The 21,251-nt window shown below is 41.0% G+C and overlaps 1 protein-coding gene and 1 long non-coding RNA gene across 5 annotated transcripts in view; both read right to left on the reverse strand.

The window, feature by feature from the left end:
- The window catches only part of KIF26B (kinesin family member 26B), a 295,042-nt gene that overhangs the window by 33,355 nt on the left and 240,436 nt on the right, over positions 1 to 21,251 (reverse strand). The window lies entirely within an intron of this gene.
- LOC118164513 lies at positions 20,666 to 21,243 on the reverse strand. The gene is made up of 2 exons (XR_004749525.1): positions 21,020 to 21,243; positions 20,666 to 20,988 (listed from the first exon to the last, which is right to left on the reverse strand). It is a non-coding gene; the product is annotated as an uncharacterized LOC118164513 (long non-coding RNA).

The following is a 21,251-nucleotide window of genomic DNA, read 5'->3' on the forward strand; positions in this document are numbered from 1 at the left end:
CAGGCTCTGTCCTAACCTCTACCAAAGTATACTCACAAAGGGAAGGAAAAAACCTCCCTCCCTCAACTCCCCCTTCCTTTCTTGTTTGGCTCCCTGTCTGGAAGCATCACAGGGGCTCAGCTTATCACTGTGAAGCGACTTGGTTGCTTTGAATGAGAGGACAACAGCCATACCCACTTCTGAACAGCCCCTGGAGTAGCTGAGGAGCCTGCCTGCCTCTGCTGGGCTGCCTGCGTCCTGGGAACAAACAAGGTGGAGAGCGGCCGGCCAACACCATTGCTACAGAGCAGTGATGGGGGAAATCATGTAGCAAAAAAAGAAACACAAGGACACGTCCCCTGGCAATCTGCTCATGACACGTCCTGGAAACCAGCTTCACAGCACCCCTCTGGTGGCTGATTCGGGTGGGTGACGGCCTGAGCACAGCGAGGAGACGCCTACAGCAAGGGCAGCGGCCACCTCGGCTTTCACCTCAGTGCAAGCAGCAAGCACCTGCCCACCAGGCCAGCACGACCCTTGTGTTGTGCACACCCCAGACAGCTGGGTGACCATTTCGGCTGCCTCCCCGGTGAATACAGAGTGATCATTTGGAAGGAGGACAGAAATGGTGCTTGCTGCTGTGCACAGTGGCACCCACTGGCCCGAGGAGCAAGCAACAACAGCACTTTGCCCTTTGCTTTCAAGAAGTGTTATGATTCATATGTACCGAGAGTGGAATACCAGGGTTATTTCCTCACACAGAAAATTAACTTCAAATGTTTGTAATTGAACCATGAATATTCATGATCTTTTGGGAGGGTTTCATAATTACTTCATTCTGGTTAGACTAATTTGATCTGCAGTAGAGACAGCAGTAGTTTACACTCCTTCATCAAGACGCCAACAATTTGGCAGCGTGACCTTCCCAGTTTCCTGTGCTGGAGAGCAGCTCTAGTTATCCTAATTGCAATCCCAAATGGAGTGGTACCTGAAAATAAATTGACTGCTGTTCGGTTTTAGAAACCATTCCACTTGGAACTGCTGCTAGCATAAACAGATGACATCTCCAGGAAACTGGAAGGTCACTCAGCAAAATACCTTGCATTTTGATAAGTAAGATTTTATATGCCAGACCCCTGCAGCCTTCAAACCACAGCATTATCATAGAGGATGGAGAACACACACACAGTCCTGCACAGAAAAAAAAAAAAAAAAAAGAGAGAGAGAGAGAAAAAAATAACAGACTTTATTTGTCATTAATATTATGAAAATTATACGGTTCATCTATGCTACTCACTAGACCTATTCCAGAAGAAAGTTAGGTTTAGAAGTTTATTCTGCCCATGCATCTGTTCACAAGTTTGCCTTATCGCCTCCAGCAATAAACTTTCAGCCTGTTGGCTAATTTAAAAAAACTCTGAGAAAACAATTTAAAAGCCTCAAAGTCTCCACAAGTATTGTGAGAATTGATGGCTGGGTGGATGGATAAAATCTTATTTGTGCTCCCACAGCAACGTGGCTGAGAGTCCTTAAACTCTACCCTTGAACACACAAGAGGAAAATACACAGGTAAGAGAAATTGCCAACCACATGGCAACTTTCAGCCAGTATTTATACCTTTTTGGATGCCAAAATTAAGAGACAAATTGTTAGAAACATGATTTTCTTGATGCTGATCCTCTCAGAACTGCTCATTTAGATTAACGGACCAAAAAATATCCACTCATATGAAAGTGGATCTTCACTATCAACTGTCAAAACACAAAGTAGAGCAGTAAAAATATTAAATTAACAATATTAGAGCAAAATATACAGTCAGATACCTCAAGAATTAGTGCCATCCCTGGTAGTCAATTTATTAGCTCTTTAAAGTTCGTCTTCACATGCAACTCCAAACTCTCCTTCACAAAGAAGTATGAAACTGTTAAAAGCTGCTAAAAGAAGCAATACCTCTTAATTGGCAAGGAAGATGGACTCTGCTACAGCCAATTGATGTGCTAATTTAGGATTTGAATCAAGCAGATGAAGCAAATTCCAGAAACTGGGGGATTTTTATGTGTCATTTCCCGTTTGTCAGCTGGGGATCCACATACCTGAGGTCCAAACCATCTAGGAATTCAGGACTGGTATTTTGGAATTCTGTACTGACATGTACAGGTGATACATGCATATCCTAGACACCTGGAAAATCCCACTGAAGTCAGCAGATATCCTGCGAGTCCGTCATCTTCCAAAAATCTGGGTAAATAACTAAGTCTGGACTTAGTTGTCTAGCTACACAGCTTCTGCTTTACATCTATATTCTTCCAAAAAGCAAAATGGACTAGAAAGCTGATTTCACTTCACAGATTCCATTCTGCCTTTTTTCAAGTCAAAATAAGTTTTTTTGTTTGTTTGTTTGTTTGTTTGTTTGACACCTGCAATGATGTTTGCAGAACCAGATGAATGGCAGAGTTCTCTGGCCCCTAAGTCCTTTGCCTCTATACTGCCACTGCCAACAACCAACAGGGGTGGGTTGAGCTTATTAGGAATTGGAGAGAGACCAAAAACTCATTTCACATAAAAATTAATGGTCATTAGACAGCAACAACTTTTGTCTACAGATGGGCTGAGCTACCCTCACAATGGGCTGATTGAGAGATGTGATGAAACAGACTGAACAACAACAGTGATGATGCTATCTTACGCTGTAATTAAAGATCACAGATTAAAAAAAAATCTCTATCTGTGAGTGGCTTGGTGATGTCTGAAAAAAAGCCTCAGAACTGAGATTTTTATGAGCTGAAAGCCATGGCAGTGTGGTCCGAACCCAGCTGTCACAGAAGTCAACAGAAAGGCTTCAGCAGGATTTGAATTGGGCTTTTACAGATTCTGTGATTGGATGCATGAGATAATGAATTGAATAATCCCTTCTTGAAGTCAAATACATGGCAATGAAGTTAAACCACGGAACCACAGGCAGTTTTATGATGTGTTTAAAAGTTTTTGGCAGCACAGGGCCAAATCTAGCAGCTGCTGCAAGGCAGTGGGAATTTTCTCATCTATAAACACAGGCACAAGAAAACTAAATGTTTGGTTCTCTTACCCTCCTCACACTTCATCATACTTTATTCATAGAGGATGCAAGATAAAACCTGAGGGACCCCAGTCTCCATGCAAATATTTCTTATTGTAAGCAAAAGTGGCCAAATCAATATATAATGATTTTAAATGTATATATATTTGTCATGTAAACCATTTGGAGATCGGCCGTATCAAATGCATTTATCTTCATCTATGCAGCAATTTAAAATATTAATGATGCACATGCATTTTTCATATTATCTGAAGTTTTGCTCCCCCTTTAAATGGATTCTTTATTTTAGTGGGATTTATTTTGCCCACTATAATGCCATTAATTAGACAAGCTCCTCAATAGACTCTCATATCTCCAGCACTTCAGAGATCTCTTAATAGCCTGTGACACCACAGAAAAGGAACTCTTTTAGACTTGGTGTTTCGTAACTGTTACATAGCTTGCAGTTTTACCTGAGGTAACCAGAGCATGCTTTAGAATTCAATAGGCATCTATCACACCCAGAAAATCAACTGTAAATTTGAGTATTTCCATGCTAATAGCTGCCTCTCCACAAGATTGGCAGTCAGAACAGACTTGTGAGTGCCAGAAAGCAAAATACAACTACTAATATTTGTATGTATTTAGCTTTAAATGATAAAAAGATATCTATTAAAGAGTCAGCTGTTCAAAATCCCAGAAGCATTGAAATAAAATTTCAAACACAAGCTGAGCCAGTCTTTCACAAAAAGCCCCTTTCAACCTTCAACCATCTTCAGAAAGCCTCAAACTGGACTCATTTACAATGTGCCTGGAAGGGCCCTGTTCTGTTTACAGAGCTGATGCTGAAGCTCAGTGAATCTTGCAGCTGAAAATAGTTGAGGCTGCAGGAATATTTTGGCAAAGTTCTTGTCCTAATCTTACACTCTGTACTTGGCATCTGCTGTTGGCTTTAGTTAGACAGGATACTAGAGGGACATTTGGTCTGAAGCAGTATGGCCACTATTATGTTCTTAACTTTGTATTGCTGTGGTTTACAAGAAGGCTCTGCAGCCTCCCTCCTGCATCCCCTCAGCATGCCCACTGCACTCTCCTGAGGATGGGGAAATGCACTCCTCAGAATCCCATCAGTCCTTGGGTGCTGGGTCTGCAGGCACAAGAGAGGCCCAGGTCATTGTGTTAAGGACAGCACATGGCCAACAACCACAGAGAAGGAGGGAAAAGGAATACATCAATTGTTCTGTGTTCCTGTGAGACTGTCATCAAAAAGGGGGTGATGCTTGGGGTGGGAAGAAACTGAATTATTACCTCCTGCTCCTGCCCAGTACAGAGAATCATATCATCCTCCATAAGCATTTACAAGACCCATCATTGAAAACATTGGGGCTTCCTAGCACTGCCCACAACCACTGCCATTGCAGAGCAGCATGCTAGAAGCCATCTACCCCCCTGTTTATTCATGTTCCAGCATGACCCTTTGGTTTCCATTGCTCTCACTCCCCAGTAATGGGAATACTCCTGCTACATGAACAAGCAACACACTGCTGCTCACCCTCTCTCTGTTGCCTCACCCTATTTGGGTATGGAAGCCAAATTAATTTAGTCTTCTCTCACAAGAATCATAGAATGGTTTGGGTTGGAAGGGACTCTAAAGATCACCTGTAAGAAGCCCCTGCCATGGGCAGGGACACCTCCCACCAGACCAGGTTGCTCCAAGTCCCATCCAGCCTGGCCTTGAGTGCTTCCAGGGATGGGGCATCCACAGCTTCTCTGGGCAGCCTGTTCCATGGCCTCACCACCCTCTGAGTGAAGGGTTTCTTCCTTTTATCTAATCTAAACCCACCCTTTTTTAGTATTAAGCCATTACTCCTTGTACTATCACTACACACCCTGACAATCCTGGTCCCCTCACCAGCCTTTCTTGTACTTGTTTCAGACTGAATTCATCCTTCATCCATGTAGGTGACCAGAGCTTTAACCAGGAGGGGAATTGCTAGTCCTAATATTTATGCATAGGGGCATTAATATTTTTCTATTGCCATTCCTCATGTGTCTGCAGACTTCATTACCTTCTCACTGTTGCATTGCCTGTGGACACCCGTGGTCATTAACCGACACGCCTAAATCAGCACAGACACCCCCACTCCTCTGTCTAGCTGATAAGCTCCCAGATTTCAGTAGAAATTGTTAGCAGTCTGTCAGAACAAGCCCTTGCACAGGCCATTAATGCCACTTCTATTACTCCAGCCCTCAAGGTCCCGCAGCTGCTCCCAGCTGATGTTCTTCCTTTGTACAGACGATGGCTCTTAGCTTTGTGCAACCAGCCACTGTGATTAGCATGCTCCTGCTTTGTGTGTCAAGGCTGCTGATAATAACCTGAAATAAAATCTCTCCCAAAACTGATCCTTGAGAAACTTCCCTGGTGGCCTTTCCTCTACTCTGATAGCTTCCACTTCAATGCAAGCAACTGCTGCCTCATCAGTCTTCACTATCAGATGCATCTTACAGCTCCCTGTCTTCTGCAGCTTAACAAATAATTCCTCATGGGGCTCCAATTCAGTTATTTACTCAAGTCTAGACAGATGACATTTACCACTGTTCTTTCACCTAGAAAATCAGACATTAGGTATCATTATGCACAAAAGAGATGGTGAGGGTTGTATCTGGGGCTGTCATGGAGGAGTGCTGAATTTAAATGCACAAGTGGCTATTCCACATTTCCACTTCTTGGAACAGCCAAGAAATATCAAGGCTCCCCCTTCAAGAAGGTAATATCTGGTGTCTGTGTTTACTCTACAGTGAGTTTAAACTCACTCACACCTTCAGGATTTGTCCCTCCAACACGTGAATGCTAATACTGAATGTGTCGTAGCAGGACTTTCTTAACATTTCAATGATAACTTCTGCAGCTATCACAATAGCAAAAATTGATCGTTTAATTCAGACAATCTAGCAGTGAACTCATTTCAGCTCCTCTCTTCTCTCCATCCTCCATACACGCTGATGAGCAAATCATTTAGAGAGGGGTTTGTCTGCTGACTGTATGGATTTTACTCAGCAGGAAAATGTATTCATCTAATTGCACTTTGAATAGTAAGGATCTGAATAAATGAAACTAATTGTTCTATGAATAGAGGAAATAATGAAGACTGGTTTCCTGTGGGTTTGTGACCTCTGTTCCTCCATTTCCTACCCTTCTGCTGTCCCCTCTTCTCCATGCTCCCTATGACCCCACCTTGATGCATCCCACCCAGCTCATATCATCATCTTCAGCTCCTCCTCTCCCTGCTGCCCTGTGTGAGCCAGCACGCACATACAGCAGCGCAGAGCAGTGGAGGGCTGCAGCCTCATGCCTTCCTGGCCTAGCCTGAGCGGGCACTGGTTTCTGCCCCCTTCCTTGCCCAGGCCCAGGAGCCTTGAGGAGGCTTCAGATGTCTGAAGGCCTGTCCCCATGTTAAATCTGAGTGGAAATGGTCCATTAAATGGCCAACAAAAAAATCTACTGGGATGACTGGAAAGAGATGTATGATGATGTATCCTTCGGTCCCTTAGAAAGTGGCTAAAAGTCTCTTGCAGCATGTATGCCAGAGCTAGTCCTGCTCTTGGAGCTTGTCAGACTCCACAGTTCTGAAACACAGTGTAGTGCAGAGAAGTCATTCCCACCACCAGCTACTGAGGACAGAAAGGACGTTCCCCGTATTAGCATTATGAGAGTGATTAGAGCCACCTAATTATAGCTCTGCAATGACAAAAATCTCAGCGCACAGATGTCAAGTTAGCCAGGCTTTTAAGTTCTTCATGTCCCGTGGCTTAGATTATTCCTGCTTTATATTTTTTCAGATCTATATTATGATTTTATGTCCAATTAATTCTCTGGGAGGACAGCAGTTCTCAGATGAATATGGAGTAAATACAATCAATAACAAATGGGCTGTTATGAGAGTTCAAGTCACTATGGTATTGTTAACATTTTCCAGTAGGGCAGATTTAGTTTTTTGTTTTTGTTGTTGTTGTTTCGTATGATGTATGACACATTAAATACATAGCAAATGGCTTTAAGGTCCCTGTTTTCAAAGCTGCTACTGTATCAGTTTCCAAAAACAGTAAATTATGACGCAAAAGGGACTGAAGAAATTTGTCAACCCACAAATACTCCCTCAGGGCAACACATTTGCATAAAGTTTAGCTAAGAGGTGTATTTGACCCAGGCATTTATAATTAACTCTTAACTTGTCATACATAAAGAAAAGCTTTATATTAATTTCAATGTTTTTGTTGCAATGTAATTCCAAGAAACACCAATTAGCTATCAAATGCTGACAACTTGCACTCATCACTGATTAGGGCTAGATATGAACTATAAACCTAGCACATTACCATAGTGCAACAGCTCATTACCAGTCTAGCTTTCCTAGCTAATCTTTTCTACTAATTTTTATTTAGGGACCTTCTGGCTAGCTCATCTGAAAATTATACGCTAATGATCTGAGCAGAATTGAGAGCTGTAAACTGTAACACAGGAGAGAAAATAATTCTATTTGATCTCTTTATGTTATGATAGATGCCATTTAATCAATTAGCACAGCAGTACACCTCATTCCAATCCAGACCTAGCAAATATAAAAGAAAACATAAAAGGGTGAGAGCTTCACACGTTTCTAGACCTTCTCCACCATGAGACAGCATCATATATATACATATGATAACAGAATGTTTAAGAGCACAGTCACAAACAGCAGTCAAGATACTATTTCTCTACAAGTCAAGCATAGTGGATTGACAAGGATGTGACTGCAGATAATAGATGGGACATGTAAGAGATAGGGTCACGTCACTGGCCACTGTGTCTCGCAAAGACGTCAAGCAGGAGGGTGGCCCAACAGACATCCTGGGTGCCTGCTACCAGTTAAGCCTCCAAATGGTTTCGCATGGGATGGTGGCCCCCTGGAATGGCCCAGAACGAGAAATGTGGCTTCTAATGATGTCTGCTTCCTTTACTTCTACTCTTCTTGAGATTACGAAAGTGTTTGAGGAGCTGCATCCAGAGTACAGAGTCTGAACAACCATGGACTACAGATGCTGCAGCAGTGACAATGAGTGCTTCATATTTATTTGCTAGAATTACATAGAACTATATGATAAACAAGAATTACTTCTGAAGTACATCGAAGATAAAGAAAAAAAGGATATTTCATAATATCCACTTGTTAATGAGTATGAAGGTTTAAGGATGGTAAGATGTAGGTAGGAAAGGGTAGGACAATGTAAACAATCCACATTCTGTAAAGCTTGTATAAATTAAGAGTATTACAGGATATAAAAGTTCTGTGTTTAATAACTAATATAAACAGATTGAGAGCAATGACATAAAGATTTGAGAAGCAGCATAAGATCACATTTAGATACTATCTCATTCTGTAATCTAACTGTGCTGGAGTTTCTTTTCTGAAGATTATGAGATTCACCCAACAATACCAATAATGCCCTGTGCTTACTGGACTCTACTCTGAATGAGTTGAAGATAGAGACAATCAAAATGCATATTAATGACTTGAAAAACAAAATATGGCTATAATTCAAGCATTTTAACACCTCCATTGATGCTCTCTACTTGTGCAACTCAAAAATTGGATCATACCAGAGAGCAATACGCTGAGCAAATTCTCAACGCTCATCTAGTCCTGACCTTAAGATGATGAGCAAGCAGTCCCTGCAAGAAACTGGACCCTTTTCCTAAACAGTCGTTGAGAATTTTTCTTCATACTGTGAACCAAAAGGAGCAATCATTCCTCAGGACTCCCTTTCTTGGAACCTGAAAAGCAGGAGGAGTGAAGACTTGTCGCTCTCTGCCCATCTTTCTAGATCTCCCAAAAGAATTTTCTCTAGTTAAATACACAAAGATTTGCAGATTTAACTGCAAGAAACATCTCAATATGAACGTAATCAAGACCACAGGGCAGAGAGATGTTCATTTGTTATGGAAAAGGATCTGGAAGGAAAAAGCACTATACATATTCCTATTGCATATTATGAGGTTGACCAAGGAGAACTTTACTCTTGCATTCAGGTAATGTGAAAAGCGATACAGGCAGCATATCAACTGTAAGGTCGGTTAACTCGGTCCCTTTTTATTAAGATAATAATCATTGGTAAATAGTATTAGTTTGCTTCTGGCACAATAGAACTGTATTTCCAAATTGTATAGTCTTAGAAGGGAACTGATATGAAGCTCCAGTTACTAGCACAATTAATAAACAGAGAAGAATAAAGAATTCATTAGATTTAATATGGATTACAGAATTAGATATTAATAGGAAAATAAGTTGCTCTGATCTTAGAGCAACTTTCAATATAGACAGATAAAATAACTGTTTAGTGCTTAAAAGTGATATTGCTAGTCAAAATGATTCTCACATATCCACACTGTTATATTGAATATTACCTTACTATAATTTCACACGCAGCCTGCAACGCTCTTCATTCAGCTAAACATTCCCTGTTGAAAAGGTGTGCTGTTTTGTTGCTGCTCTCTTCAGTTACCCGTTGTTCTCTGGTTCTCTGGCTAGAGGGACATGATTAGCACCAGGACAGTTTGCTCTCTGATTAGGCATCTGAACAGTTATTAGTGTGTAGCTGAAATTCCTTAAAAGAACCAGGTATCACCCTATAGAGAAGCACCACTGATGGATGGGAACTGGACAATGAAATTTAAAATGTATTTTCATTAATACATTTGGTAGAGAAGTTTAAGCTAAACTATGATTTTTTGGGGGAGGACAAAAAAATCCATTTCAGTTTTCACAGTACGCCTAACAGAAGTATTTGATACCAGGAGAAACCAGAGAAGTTCTTCCACAGCACTGCAGAAACATCGTGGCCCTGGCTGGACAAGTTTCGACCCTGCTGGGAACAGAGGTGACAGACCCAGGGAGCATGTACAGCAGAGAGACCCAAAGCATCACGTTCAGATTCACAGCAGCAGGAGCATTTCCCCAAACAGCACCCTCATTGCCATGGGGCTTGCTGTGCTGAGAGGAACATTAGGGGAACTGGCATGACACCTGAGAATGGACACTGAGGACTTCGCTGGTTGTGTGACCTACCTGAAGTTTGTCTGACACACTCAGGAATTATTTCTGGTGAAGAAACCCAAAAAGTACTGCAACTAAATGTAGCTCAAGACCAACAAAAACCACCAATTATAATACCATTGCACAACACATCTAAAATGGCAGTAGTCACTAACAAGAGAAAAGAAAATCTGTTATCAATTTAACAGGCTTATTTTATATGCTGTATGATGCAAAAATCCCAAGGGTTACCAAAGAACGTTCTCAATTTTTCTGTAAAACACACTCCACAGTAAAGAGCCTCAAATCCTGGCCGAGAAAAACATAGGAGGGTTTCACATATCTCACTGGAGCAAAACTCTGTAGCCTGCCAACAGGTTTTCTTTTGCAGACATGCATTTTCAGTCAAATCTTACTCAGCTTTGCTCTTCCACCAGCCCCTTTCACATCAGTGTGTGTATATATATAAGTATATATACATACACAGGACTGTAGCAACTACAACACAGTTACCTTCAGTTCCCTTTCACACATGGACAACTATCTTCCACCACTCCAGAAGTGCCCATACATGAAAGGTGAGCAGGATTCAGGAGATGCATGTGAGCATGGTCTGATGAGTACACAGAGCTCCTGGCACACTCCCTCTGTCTTTCTGCAGAAGTGCAGTTATTTCTGTAACACCATACCTTTGGAAACATTTTTCTCCCATGCAGTGTATGCCAACTGGATAGCAGATCTGGATACAGCATCTAATTCTTGTCCTCTTGCACAGGTGTATAACTTCAAAGCACATCACAGGGAGCCTGTGAAAAACCTTGTTTGCAACAGAGACGAAACGCGGTCTAGGAGCACAAAATATTCTCTTACCCTGTTTATATCCGGAGGCAGAAATTAAAATTGTGTCCAGTCCTTACAAGACTGCTTCAGGGAGCTTCATGTCCTACTGGCAGAGAGGTGATGAGGTGCTTTTAGTAGCTCGTGTTGTAAGTGGCTCCCTTCCATTTGCTCTCCAGCTGTCTCCAAGATGAGTGGCACAGGTGCCTCCTGCAGCCTGAGCTGCCTGGAGGCTCTGGCACAGTCGGCATGGGAGCTATGGGAGATCCCTGTCCCCTCGAGCTGCTGCAGAAGGCAGGCAGGACATGCAGCAGTGCCGCAAGCTGTGAGAGCTGCCCCCATGAGAGCAGGACAGAGACCTCAGCGAGAGCACCCACTCTTGCAGAGAGCAACAGAGCCCCGGCTCAGGTTGCCCAGAGAACCTCCCTCCTTGGAGATCTTCAAAAGCCACCTGGACATGGCCCTGGGCAATCTGCTCTAGGTGTCCCTGCTTGAGCAGGGGGTTGGACCAGATGACATCCAGAGGTCCCTTCCTTACCTCAGCCATTCTGTGAACACACCGTTCTTTCTCTTCTGAGCCTCAGAATCCCCTCACATCTACTTCAGCTCCCAATTTCTCCTTTTGTTCCAGAGACTGAAGACTGCATCTCCACAGGTCCCAGCTTTGTAACGGCACCCAAAATAGCCGCTGCCACAATTCTGCTAAGCCAGCTCTCTGCTCTGCAGAACCAGTAAGGCAAAAGGGCTGATATTTCTGACAGTACTGATGTACATTTTATCATTGATTTCCAAAATGAGTAAAGCTTTTTTTCTGCCCAAGAGCAAAAACTTAGGAACAGAAACAATTTAGTAATTCAAGTCCCCTAAAAAATAACCCATAATTTAAAATATGGCAGATAGAACACTTTTTCTGATATGATAGATAGGACAAAATGCATCTATAACAGTTCCTGCTGTCTGAAATTACTTTTATAATGTGTTGTCACATATTGCTGGAAAACATGTCACCTGGTGGCATTCATAAATAAACAAAATTTTAAAAATTAAAATAATGTAACAAGTTTGGTTCTGCAGCAGGAGAGGGAACTCATTTTCATATTTCAGAAGTTAGTTCTCACCAGCCTGCTGAACTCTGAAAAGTCAATGCATATTTTAAAAAATTCACTTCACATCTGTTCACTGTGTACAGGCCTGGAGGCAAGCACCATCCAGAAAACTTTGATCATCCAGCAGAAGATAGTTGGTATCTGAAGGGCAGTGAGAGGATTGTCTTCGTTGCTTTCCTCTCAAACGTGTTATGAAAATAACAACTTCAGTAAAAGTTTGTAGGGAAAAAAGAAAAAAAATCTTGCAGCTGCAATGCCATACAAATGCTCCTGAAGCCATACAAAAACTGGCTGAAATATTCAGCATTTACAAGCATATCGTTCTCTACAAAGCTCTTCAAAATGGGCCTGTCACTCCATTGAGTTGGTTCAGTAAAGTTTCATATTGGAGAAACAGAGTCAGAGAAAAAAAACAGTCTGAAGAAACATTGTTCAACGATTTGCCCAGAGAATTTTAACCAAGATTTTACTTTTTGATTCACAAATATGATTTATATATATTTCTGACTTTGAAAAGGAAAATCATATAGTCCTGCCTGTGCCACTTCAGGAGTCACAAATTCCTATTTATGAGGCAAGTTCCCATATAACCTGCTTGAGCTCGAAATTCATGGTCACAGACCCATTTGCAGGAAGTGATCAGATGATCGTACGTTTCCACTTTTCACATTCACCGAGTCACACCAGCAAGCTCATCCCTTGCAATCCCATCACTAGGTAACACTTAACCCCATACTGCTTCTCTCAAAAAGGAAGTTGTTAATCATCAAATACTGAACATGAACTACTGTATACAATACCCCTTAGCAAGGATTTGAGGATTATCTCATCTAATTAGATATAAGCATGTTTTCTAATCTCTGGGCTTAAGTTAAAGCCCAATAAAAAGACTTCCATTGATTTACACTGAGTTTTGGATCAAGCACAGTGAGAACTTGATTACGCATTTCAAAGACAAAGAGACCTTAACAAATAACTACATGACAAAGGAAGAAAAGCAGTTAACTGAGCTAAATCATCTGGCACAGAAATGGTCTGGATGTCCCATGTCACTAGGGATGAGTCTTGAGAAAGAAATCACTGAAAGTTTCTGGATGTCACACAAGTGTAACAATCCAGCTGACTGCCAGTTTTCAGACTCCTAAAAGCAGGAGATTCTAATAGACACACCAAAACATGCTTTAATATTTATTTTTTTATATATAACTGCCTGCCATGTGTGAGCAGGCTCATTCTACCAATGAAAAGTTTGATTCTTGGAAGTTATTCCATTGACTAACAGGAAGCACTGTTAGTATGTTTTCAAGCTTACATCCCTCTGTCTCATTGCTGAAGGATAATCATTCTGCCACTTTGTCTCACCAGAGCAATTCTCTCCTCCTGTGTGTACTTGCATCCTTGAAATACTACAGAGCAGTTGTCATCTCCCCTCTCAGAAAGGAGTTTCATTGCAAGCTACGAAGCTTCATTTCTGTTATGGTGTTATTCCAGGTAAGCAACCCTCTCACCTCAGACCTTTCATAATTGTTCTTGCTTCTCTTTTAAGTTCTCTGCAGCCTGTAACATCTTCTTAGCAATGAGGTGCTCGAATCTGAACAAGGCATTGTAGGGTCTGGTACTATGCAAAGAAAAGCTATTTTCTTTGGTAGTCTGCAGTGGCATGTGTGCACTTCCTTGCCCCAAGTCACCCCAGTTTTGTGTTGGGAAAGAAGGATCAGCAGGGAAATGAAAGTTAGCTTCACAGATAATATTTGCACATAACTGTTCGAGGAACTGGATAGAACAAAAAAGTGAACTAAGGCTAATAAAAATTACCACATGCTTTTTGATAATTTGCTGCACTGCAAAAGATCCCATTATTCCAAGAATATGACTATTTAAAAATTGTTCAATTATACATGAAATGAATTACCACCACGTTTCCATGGGAGAAAATGTATTAGTGTTCAATTGAGCCTGAACTAGTCATGGAACAGGTGGGAATAAACTGCTGGATACCCTTACTGAAGCAATATTAAGGTTCAAAATGGCATTTTAATGAATTAAGTGTAGATTCATTTGTACATGAAATCACCACAACTGCCTGTTTGGGTCCCAGTCAAGTTATAATTCAACAATAACTGCATGCTACCAGATTGCTTGTTCATTACCAGTCATGGCTGTGCTGGCCCTGGACCAATGTGGTGTCCTTCCCTGATACAGCTATCTGCTGATGGTAAGAATGGCTATTTAAATGCAATTAGTAATTGCTATTAAATCTTCCTATAAACCAAAAGCACTTCCCTTCTCATTTCATTTTGCAGTCCATCATTATTTGCTTATTACAGCATCTGTAAAGAAGTAATTCGTCAAGTGGCTGAAAGAGCATTAGAAGAGTTAGCTCACAAGGCCTGATTCTTCCCACGTGAACATTTGTGCAGAGTGGAGCCACGTCAGCTGAGGTCTGTTGTAAATCTGGTGTAATGGGATCGGGCTCAGTGAAAGCAACACACTCACCTGCATCCTCCCCACATACATGCAGACACCCCTGCTCCAATAATTAACGTGCTGTCAGTCTGGCAGAACTGAATTGAAAACCCAAAGCTGGGGAATGGCATGCTGTGGCTTTGTGCTCCACTGAAGTTTTCCTTAAGGATTTTGCCTACTAACTCTCGTTAACTTGGCGATGAAACACACTACTGTAAGACATGCAGCTAAAGCTCAAATCTGCACTATCAGCTATACAAACCATCCTACAATGCATTGCTGATGAACACTACAACAGTGATTGCTGGAGCATGCAAAATCTGTTACCCTCCTGCTCGTAAATTGCAGATTAAATTACTCTAATAAAATGTAAAAAGTTTTCTTAATTCACAGACTGTGCATCCCTGATTCCATCCATAGTTCCCTGGAATAAAGAAGAAAGCTGACAGATATTCAACCTAGTAAAAGTGTCAGCCACAGAAAACCCCCAAAGGTGAAAGTAATTGCCAGATGCTCCAAATCCTCATTATGTCCGTGCTGACAGTGTTTCTGTGCTCACCTCTTGCTAGCAACTGCATCACCCTTCCAAGTTGCCAGAGCACTCTGGCAAGTGTCAAAGAGCGTGCACCTAAGGCCAGGTCCTCAGCTGGTATAATATGGCAAAGCTCCAGGGGCTTAAGTGCCTGCTAGCCAAGGCTCTGGCCCATGCGACCTGGCTGCCAACATCATGGAAAACTTCCTTTGTTCCTGGGCAGCTCATGGTTTTGATAGCTAATTAGGAAATATTTCACATTCAACAAAATCTCAATTGACAGCTCTCCTACAACCGGATCACTTGGGGGTATTTCTTAGGCTTATTCCTGTATTTGAATGGGCTCATTTCATTTCCTCCTTTGCTTCCCAGTTCTTCTCTGTGGATTGTTGCCTCCTCTATGCCTTATCTCCCAGTCTCTCTTGGAGCTCCCCCATTCATTTTGGACCATTTCCCAGTCCTGGGGCTCTGTTTCAGCTGTCACTCATGTCCTCATTTTCCCTTACTATTCCCCATTTATCTGCTCTCACATTTATAGAAGGAAACCAGTAAAACAGTTCTTCACCCACCTCTAATATATTAAGTATTAAATTAACACAGAAAGATTGCAGATTGCAAAGGCTGCACAAGATTTTATTTTCTGAGGCTTTCTGTGGCTTTTGCACCATGTTCTCGTTGAGAAGAAGCAAAAGCAAGCAACAGAAAATAGGAATGCAGAATAAGTAACTGGAATCACTCAAAAAATAATAATAATGTGATTTTAGGTTTAGGTGTGGGTGAAGTCACCAATAAACAGATTCCCCACTGAGCATATAGTTCAGTTTTGGCAATAACTTCTTACACTTAGCAAACAGACTCAATTGTATGACTCCCACTAAACTAAGACTTAGTGCAAGCCTTAGTTAAGGATAAAATCTCCAGTACTCATGTTGGTTATTGTACAAGAATCTTCCTGGGAACAAGAACTCCAACAAGCATCATATCATTTTCCTTACATAGAATACTCTTTCACTGATTGGGTGTTACTGCCAATCCTTTCCTCGGCAGCTACTCAAATGACTCTGCAGAGAAACCCTCGCAGGGCAGTACTAGCAGAGCCATCCCTTGTGATGTTCAATCTTCTGAGCATTAGGAGGAGCAACTACCGATGAGGATAATCCCAGAGTCAGATCGATCATGCTACTATATGCTTAGTAGCAGGCATTCTGGAAGCCCCGACAGTCTTTCCCTGCTGTAAAAAAAAACATACCGTGTCTGATTCTGTGCCAGTACCATTTTTATAGTGCTGCAATTCCACTGATGACAATGGAGGTATTCCTGATTTATGCAGGGATGAAAGAGAGTGTAGGAAAATTACCACTACTGTACTTTACTCTCTCCTTAAATCATATTGTCTTCACATCAGTTAAACTCTTGGTCTATTCTAACACATGCACTTTCTCACAGTTGGCATCTACGTAAGAGTCCCAAGTCCATCACTTTTTTTTTAGTATAATAGAAGAAGCAATGGCAGAGATACAGGTAGTGTTTGAAAAGTACGGCATCCTTGTTATTGATCAGTTAATTCCAGGTGCTGTGTTCAGTTTTGTTTAAATTTATTGTGGTTTTTAGCTTTCCTTATCTCTTCCTGAAACGTTTTCACTGACGTTTCATCTGAGAAAAATATTGTAACTTGTGCTATAAATGCAAAGGCAAAATGCATAAAAAAAAGATATCCCCATACTTTTCTCATGCAATTCCTCACACAGATGAAAAAACCGCAGGCAGATACACCCATTTAGCCAAGAAGAGAATCTGAATTACTGGATTCATCCAAACCTCATTTTTGTTTTAACCGCAATAATCAACTAGTAATTTAAGAAAATACCTGACATAAAGCATACTCTTTCAGCTCATCTTTTATACCACAATACCATAATACATCACTTTCGCTTTTCTTCTTTTCACTTAAAAGCAGTAAAAGTCTACCCTTGGGAAAAGCATAAAGCCAGATTTTCCATCCCATTAGAACAAACTGTGTGAGTCTTTAGCTCTGAAATAAAAGTAACAGAGTCGTAGCAACACTTACAATGTAAGTCATGCTCTCTGCCAAGTCTGAATGCCCTTTACAAAGTCCTGCTTGATTTTTTTCTAGCTCAGTTTTATAAATGTGAATATATACATAAATAGATGATTTTCCAAAGGTCATGCAAAAAGAAAGAAAGTTTTAGCCTAAGGTTTCAGCACCATATTAGATCTTAAAACATGGTGGCTCTGGCTCTTGTGTAACCTTATACCAAACACTTAGTATCTTTTATTTTCTAGCAACAACAAGAAAATACCAGCATGTAATATATGAGACAATCTGCAAACCTCTGAGAGAGAAGCAGAAGTTCAGAGAATAACATTCATGCTTTCAACTCACACCCATCTGTCTTATGAACAAGACTCCACCTCTGGATAAGCATCTAGTTCAAAATCCAGGATGCCTCCAGAAACACAAACACATTGGGATAGCACATTAAGAGAAAAGCCGATTAGATAAAACAAGCAACAATTTCTGAAAAAGAAATTCATACAGCCTTGCACTTTTCTAAACAGTTTTCTTACATTCTCATAGCCATTAAAATGTATAAAAATGATTATTTCCTAAACAGCATTACCATGAATTATTGCCACTACTGTTGCTTAGCAACTGGAGTAATTTTTGAATAGTGAGCTATATAAACCAGTATCTGGAGTTTGTGCAAATGGGTACTCATCTGAGGGTTTAAAACACATTCCTCATAGAAATCAGATGCAGAAAACGCAGCACTAATGTAAAGCTGAAATGCTTTTAAGAAAATAAAACAGCTCTAATAATTGCTGCAGCTTAGCAAAACCCTCCTCCTACAGCAGAGCTGAGCTCTGACAGACTAGGCTGGAGCTGAGTTCCTTGCTCTTCTTGGGGTAGCAAGTGCCCCTTTCCAATTTTCATGAAGACGTCTGACATTCCTGTGGAGGAAATCATTCTTGCCCAGTATTCTGAGGGATTTGCTCCCAACTCAAGAGCAATAGAAAATGGCGACATGAAATGACAACATATTTAATTCAAATAAATATTTCTATTTTTATACCACACATATTGAGCTAGAAGAACTCACTGGTTCATATCAGACCATGAAAGAGTGATGTGCTTAAAAATGTTCAAAATTGGTCTGGACATTAATAATGACAAAGAGATAAAAGAGATTATAAACCCATAAATGAAAGATACAAGCTCCCTTAAATCATGGCATAGTCACTTATTAGCTGCATGTGGTTGTCCATTAGAGATTCTTGCCTATTCTTCAGACCCAAGTGGAATTTAACTCAATTGCAAGACAAGATCCCAGCCTGTACTGTTTGATGTCTGAGAATTTCTGTATTACTTTCTTACAGCTTTAATAGACAAGTTCATGCTAGAGATAATGTCAGTCTGTGTTACTGTTCACCAACTATTTTCCCAATGGAGAAAAATTCCAACTTACTGGCTTCCAAGGCTCCCTAGCTTTATGGGTAAGAAAAAAATGTAAAATGTACTGAACACCAGCGCGTTTCACGGAGACTGCAAAGAGGCAAATTCATCTTGGCACAAACACACAGCCTGCTGAAGACAATGGAGTAATATCTGCTTATACCAACAATGAATCTGAGCAAGCTTTTCCCTACAACTGCTACCTGTAGAGATAAGGCTGAATACAGCACTCGTTGGAGTTTAAGAGGCTGCAGCTTCTTGAAGTTCAGAAAACATTTCTGCAGTAAGAGAAAACCTTTATGTGTTCTCAGATATTATTTCAGGGCTCCCAGGAAGCCGTACAGTGCCTACCAATAGGCTGCCACAAACTACCTAATGGCTGTGTAATAGCTCAGGCAGAGAAAAGATGCTCCATTTTGTCTGTTGCTTTGTGGAAATTTGTTGAGACCACACACCATGCACAGCGCTATCGCATAAAGGAAAAATTTCCCTTGTTTTCCTTCAGTATCACTCACAAATGGCAGTCAACAAAGTTTTAATTTTATCCTTAAGAATGAAAGAGAATAACCCTAAACAAAGGGATATGATCTCAGCTAGATAGACTAGCCGTTGCTGCACACAAGAGGTGCTACTGAACACATACCACATCAGTCTACGGGATGCACAGCCTCTTCTACAATGCAGCACACACACACACCCCTCCTTCCTCTCTCCTCCACCCAGGAGCTGCACACACCAGATTTGGCAGCTGCACTGCCAAATCACTGAGCAACAGTGTGCTCCCACAGCCACCGCTCATGAATAGAGCACCCTTGGGAAAAAACACATTCCGCACTCTTCTCAGCAAGAAGTGGACAGAAGTTACTCCAAAATACACCAGCATGTTTAGCAAATTTCATTTTAAAAATTCTCTTTGGAGACAGAGACATTGCCCCTGATTTCCAGACAACAAACCACTGCTGTATACTGTGCTTCTGTTCTTATAGGAGCAGATACAAGAGGAGATGCCGGCCTGAAGAGAGCTTTTATATTCTTTCAGCAGTACAGACACATTGACAAGCAAGTGTGCTGGCACCACTGGCTGTGGAAGCCCAGAAGTGCAATAGCTGGGAACCGCTGCAGAAAGAGATTGCTAGTGCAGCAAGTGGGAGACAGGTTTGGTAGTGCTTTTCTCACAGCCGGGCACTGCCAGGAAAAACAGCTGTTGTATGTGGTAACTATTCCTTGTGTGTTCAGTTCTAGCCTAAGGAGCATCATTAACATCATTTTTCTATTTCTGCAGTCTACCTTCTTTTCCCTTCCATAAAAACTGAAAGGAAGAAGGACAGATTTTTTTTTGATAAGCATAGATTGAGCTGCATTTAGTGAAGTACAGTGTTTAAGCCATTTCCACACTACAACCAGGTGAACAAGCCACAGAACATATCATGAATATTTATATGTACAAATTTGATCGGCCCTTAACTGAATTCCAGTCTGACTGAATTCCAGGAACAGGAATGTTTCAGAAGAGCGTGCTTTAAGCCCAGACTGCCAAACAATTTTGGAAAATAAATGTTTAAAGAAAAATAAAACCCAAAACTCATTTTATCTTTATTTTCTAAAATGAAGACAAAACCACAGAAGTAAAACTTATCAATATCTATACTCTTAAATGAATTTGAGAAAAATCATATTTATAATCTTAAAAGTGGTAAAACAGTTAGAATTTATGGACTCAAACGTACTCTGTGAATGACTTTCTTAGTTCATTTTTCATGTCACCCTATTGTTCCCAGCTCCAGATCTGATACACACATCTTCCCCAGATGGTGACATTCAATAGCAGTTTGATTACAAGATGCCACGTAAGCTATTCCTATGAGGCTGGTTATCACTCCCTAGAATTTAGGCTAGAGAAAAGCAATACCTTCCACAAAATCAGAAAACTCTCTAAAATAAAAGTTATGTGACTGTCTGGGTTGAGTAATTAGTCCAAACTTGCTTTCAGACCTGTACACAAGACGAATAGGCTGAGACAACAATGAAAAGAAATGAGCACAAAACATACCTACTAGGTGAGCATCTCCTCTAATTTCCCAGAAGCCACCTGCAGTAGCAAAGGCCACTTGTCTAGTGTGACAAACAGGGCCTACTTCTTTTTTGCAAGTGAAAGGCTGACGGAGATTCAAAACACACAAAAATAAAATGCAAAGTAACCTTGCATCACAAAAATACTCCCATGGCAAAGATACATGTACATTGTGACAGATATTTTTGAGAAACAAAAATGTGCATAATGTGCATAATAAAACAACTTTCTCTACAATGATTTCTCTGCTTTATGGGAGCAACTTTTGCCTCCATGGAACAAATATGATAATGGATCTCTGAAGCTTTAAAGGATTAAAAAGCCTTCGACCAATCCTAGAAAACAAAATCCTCCTATGTTGAACTTTCATCCATAAGATCTTTACAGACCTGGTTGCCTTAAAGATCTACAGAAGTTGCCTTAAAGACCTACGGAAGTCTACAGACTTCTTCCTTTGAAACCTGTACATGAAATACAGTGTAGCTACCAGATATACAGCTAGATCAGGCTTCACTCAACTTCAGGGAGGTTTTGCAGTCTGCCTCAAGAGGACTGCACCAACCCCAGGAGACTGTCTTCCTGCTTACCACAAGTCTGCGGTGAGACAAGTAAACTGCTTGCAAGCATCCTCTCATTAGGTGTAACATAGAATGTCACTTA

Source organism: Oxyura jamaicensis, chromosome 3, assembly GCF_011077185.1.
Source record: "Oxyura jamaicensis isolate SHBP4307 breed ruddy duck chromosome 3, BPBGC_Ojam_1.0, whole genome shotgun sequence".
In the NCBI taxonomy this organism is placed as follows: Eukaryota; Metazoa; Chordata; class Aves; order Anseriformes; family Anatidae; genus Oxyura; species Oxyura jamaicensis.